The 5000-nt window shown below is 49.2% G+C and overlaps 1 pseudogene; it reads left to right on the top strand.

Annotated features, from left to right (window-relative positions):
• Window positions 1-5000, top strand: part of LOC126877543 (large subunit ribosomal RNA) — a 9227-nt pseudogene that overhangs the window by 2331 nt on the left and 1896 nt on the right.

Here is a 5000-nt window from a genome sequence, read left to right as displayed (position 1 = left end):
GGTAAAGAGCCTCTAGTCGATAGATTAATGTAGGTAAGGGAAGTCGGCAAATTGGATCCGTAACTTCGGAATAAGGATTGGCTCTGAGGAGCGGGGCGTGTCGGGCTTGGTCGGGAAGCGGGTTTGGCTGACGTGCCGGGCCTGGGCGAGCTGAACGGGACGCGGCGTATCTATCTCTCTCGGGAGTGGATATCGTCGCGCACCCCGGATCCGAGCTCGGTCCCGTGCCTTGGCCTCCCGCGGATCTTCCTTGCTGCGAGGCTTCCGCGGCGGTTCTACCGTCGCGGTCGTTCTCTTCGGCCGCCATTCAACGCTCAGCTCAGAACTGGCACGGACTAGGGGAATCCGACTGTCTAATTAAAACAAAGCATTGCGATGGCCCCCAAGGGTGTTGACGCAATGTGATTTCTGCCCAGTGCTCTGAATGTCAACGTGAAGAAATTCAAAAAAGCGCGGGTAAACGGCGGGAGTAACTATGACTCTCAGGTAGCCAAATGCCTCGTCATTGGACTAGTGACGTTACAAAGGCGGTGTGTCGCCGGGGCTTGGTTGTACTTGCTTTATAGCGATGTGCGGCCGGTCTCGGTGGCGCATCGCCTTATTTTTTTTAAACCGTTTTCGTGTCATTATGCGAAACGGAAAGGTAAACAACAGCCCCGTCATCTGACTAGTGACGTATTAAAGAAAGCAATATGCCGCTGGCACCTGGCCGCGCGTGCTCGAAAAGCAATACGCCGCTGGGACTTGGCTGTGAGCGCCAGAAAGCAATACGCCGCTGGACTTAGCCGCGTTCGCCCAAAAACGATACGCCGCTGGGACTCTGGCGGATGAGCTGGAAGGTAGGCGCGGTCTGCCTATGCGTATGCTGGAAGAGCCGCGTGAGGGTGGCTGGTTGAGCGAAGCGATCTTGCTCGTTGCGTGGCGAGACGTTGAAAAACGGCTTGCCTCCGACGATGAAAGAGTCATAGTTGCTTGGGGGCAGGCAGGGCTTCGGCTCTGTCTGCTCAAGTCGCACTCCTACCTCCACGTGGTACCGCCGGTAACATACTCATTCGTGTCAGCGTGGGGAGTATCCCCCCGGACACCGAGTATGGCTAAAGGGAGTGCGGCGAAGCAGGAGCGAAAGACGACACCTAAAATCGGCTTGCCGATTCAACGGTGATTTCACCGTGAAAGGAATGGAGTTATCTCCATTAAAGGAACTCGTTCCTTGGTTATTTTTCTTGGCACGACTTGGCAGTTATAAGGTTATGAGCTGGACATAATCGGAAGTAAAATAAAAATAATAAAATTAAGAAAATATCATGGTAAATCGAAACTCTGATAGAGCCTCGGACGTGGCGTCTCTCGGTCCCGGAGGCGCCGCGGCGGATTTTTCCGCTCAGGAGGGGACTTCTGTTGACGACCCGGCTACATCCCCGGACACGAACGAAATAATGGTACCGATCGTGGGTGACCAGGTTGCCTGCCCTGTCTGCCAGAAAAGGGAAATCGACCTTTTCTTTTTGTCGTTATCGGACCTAGGGCGGCACCTGGAACAACATCATGTGACAGCCCGCATCCAATGGAGATGCAAAGACTGTGGGAAAGGCTTCCCGAAGCTTCATGGGGCCAGATGTCACCTGCCTCACTGTAGAGGCACGAGTCAGAGTGCTGGCGGCTCGCACAGATGCGAAACCTGCTCCATGAGTTTTGGGACGCTTAGAGGGCTGTCTACCCACGAGCGGCATGCGCACCCTGCCGTAAGAAACGTCAAAAGAAGGGGAACGGACCCCCCTGAGAAAAAATGGACGTTGGAGGAGTTGGCCCAATTAAGGGAACTTTGTGAGACCTATAAGGACCACAAATTCCCCAATAAAATGATAAGCGAGATCCTCACCAGCAAGACGATCGACCAAATCAGGTATCAGCGAAAGAAGCTGAGACTGATTGGTGAGGAAACAGAGCCAACTCAGGTGACAGAGGGAGGGTGCGATCCCGTTGATCCAGGCAATGCGTGTTTTGAAGAGCCTGGAATCAGCGGTTCAGAATATCAAGAGTGGAAACTCCAATTGGAGTCCGCTATTTCGACACAAGTCGAGGTGCCACCTGTTTTAAGGTGGGTCCACACTCGACTGATGACTATCTGGGTCTCTCTCAAGGGAAATAGGGAAGCCCTTGAGAGCGCTATAAATGATTTTATAAAATGCACGCTCTATGGAGCTTTACAAGAAATTAATAAAAACAAAAAGAGGGCAAGAAACGAAAACAATAGACGGATTGCACACCAAAATAGCAATAGAAAGAACAGAAACGCTAGAAAGAGATACTCCTTCGCACGTTGCCAGGAGTTGTTCACTGAAAATCCAAAGAGGTTGGCTGATGCTGTTATAAACGATGATCAGGCCTTCCTCCAACCGGCTAGGGATCCACCTAGTGCTGAGGAAGTGAAGGGACTCTACGAGGATCTATGGGGCCAGACAGGACCTGTCGAAGTCCCTGTCCCAGGAGGTAGAGCCCCCGAGCTGTCCTTATGCGAAATCTTCCCGCCAATTGCTGTTGAGGATGTGGCGGAGAAACTAAGCAAAATAAGAATGAAGGCTGCGGCAGGACCGGATGGTTTCCAGAAGGAACACCTTCTGATCCCCGGCCTGCCTATAATATTAACTAAGCTATACAACATCTTGATTTATCATTCCTATTTTCCTCCTATATGGAAGGAAAATAGAACAACATTAATTCCAAAAGCAAACAAGAATAGCAGCCTGGTCGAGAATTGGAGGCCAATAACTATTGGCCCCATTCTCGGCCGTATTTTCTCCTCCATTATTGACGGGAGGATAAGAAGGGGCATTGTATTGAATCCAAGGCAGAAAGGATTCACCGCCGAGAGCGGCTGTAAAATTAACATAGACCTGTTGAGCGCTGCCTTGGATCATAGTAAGAAAAAGAAAGGCGGGATATTCACAATAGTGGATATCTCAAAAGCCTTTGATACAGTGCCTCATTCGGCAATTGTTCCCTGCCTGAGGAGGAAGGGAGTGCCGACCCCCATTACTGACTTGATTGGTTGTATGTATAGTGAGGGCAAGACAACGATCAAGACTAAAAATAATATGGGGGTCGAGATTACGATCCTCAGGGGAGTTAAGCAGGGCGACCCTCTGTCGCCGCTGCTATTCAATCTGTGCTTGGAGCCACTGCTGGATTTGATCGAGAATCAAACCAGGGGGATAAACATAAATGATTCACGGACGATCCCTGTACTGGCTTTCGCTGACGACGTAGTATTGCTCGGCGCCGATATCGGGGAAGCGCAGCGCCAAGTGGATATGCTCAACGAGTATCTGAATGGCCTCGGTATGACCATCTCCCGGGACAAAAGTCAGATATTTCAAATAGTCGCAGAAAGACGAACTTGGTTCGTTAAAGAACCAAAAGTTAAACTTGGGAATAACACCATCCCAACGATCGATCCCGACGAGGCCTTCAGGTACCTAGGTGCCAAAATGGGGCCATGGAAGGGCATACACTGTGGCGTAATTGTTCCCGAGCTGCTGAGTGTGGTGAGGAGGGTTAGAAAGCTCTCTCTCAAACCATGCCAGAAGCTAGAATTGATCATAAAGTACATCTTTCCCCGATATATCTATAACCTTCTCGTAAACCCGCCGAGCGACTGCGTTCTAAGATTGCTGGACAGCGAAGTCAGACAGGAAATAAAGGCCATATTTCACCTTACGCCTTCAACGGCCACTGGTTTTTTCTATGCCCCCAAATCCTGGGGCGGTTTGGGGCTGCCAAGATTTGAACACATTGTCAAACTTGGCACCCTTAAAAGTGCTATTAAAATGAAAAGCTCGATCGATCCGGCGGTGTCCAGCCTGATTGATGAGAAATGTAACGAAAAACTTAAGAAAATGGCCAACTCGCTGAGGATCAATTGGCCAGCCTCAGTAGAAGACATTGAAAGGGCCCGAAAGAGATTAAAAGCAGAACATACTAAGCAATGGGCAGAACTGAGAAGTCAGGGGCAGGGCGTACCTGACTTCTCGAGAAACAAAACTGGCAACGTGTGGCTTGAGGAATACGAACTGCTCAGGCCATCGAGATTTATAGATGCCCTCAAACTCAGGACCAATACCGTTGGAACAAGAACAGTACTGGCACGGGTCGACAAAAATTTGGACATTAACTGTAGAAAATGTCGAGCCCAGCCCGAGACACTTGGACATATACTCGGGCTGTGCCAGTACACGAAGGGCCTGAGGATGAAGCGGCATGATGAGGCAAAAATGACCCTTGCCGAAAGTTTACGAGCTAAAAATGAAGTTTTCGTTGAACCTACGCTCCGGGTGGGAGGTGATCTTTTCAAGCCGGACCTCGTAATCAAAAACGAGGAAAGGGTTCTCGTGGTCGACGTTACCGTCCGCTACGAGAATAAGGATTACCTTTCGCGAGCGGAGAAAGAAAAGGTCAACAAGTATCAACCGTGCCTCGAACACCTGAAGGCAAGATTTAATGTCGGCAAGGGCGAAGTAATACCGGTGGTCTTGGGCAGCCGTGGCACCATTACGCCTTCCACGGAGTATAACCTCAAGCGATTGGGTATTGGAAATAAAACAATAAAGACGCTTGTTATGAATGTCCTAAGAAGCTCCATAGAAATGTGCAACATATTTCTAGACACGTAAAAAGTAGACCCAGCTTTTAACATTATTTATCTATTTATTTATTTATTTATTTATTTATTATACACCAATTATTTATTAACTCATTACGTCCAAGCAATAAATAAAATTTGCTGTAACCTTCGGGTTACATAGCAAATATATTATATTTTATGTCCCTACGAGGGGGATAAACCTCGGAAGTATGGTCCTCGTATCGAGGACCACAGATTATAGCCAAATGCCTCGTCATCTAATTAGTGACGCGCATGAATGGATTAACGAGATTCCCTCTGTCCCTATCTACTTTCCCGCAGGGAGGATTCGCTTTTGCGAGTCTATGGGGGCTGGCAA

Source organism: Bombus huntii, unplaced genomic scaffold (genome assembly GCF_024542735.1).
Source record: "Bombus huntii isolate Logan2020A unplaced genomic scaffold, iyBomHunt1.1 ctg00000186.1, whole genome shotgun sequence".
Taxonomy (NCBI): domain Eukaryota; kingdom Metazoa; phylum Arthropoda; class Insecta; order Hymenoptera; family Apidae; genus Bombus; species Bombus huntii.
This window is presented reverse-complemented; position numbering and strand designations above follow the sequence as displayed.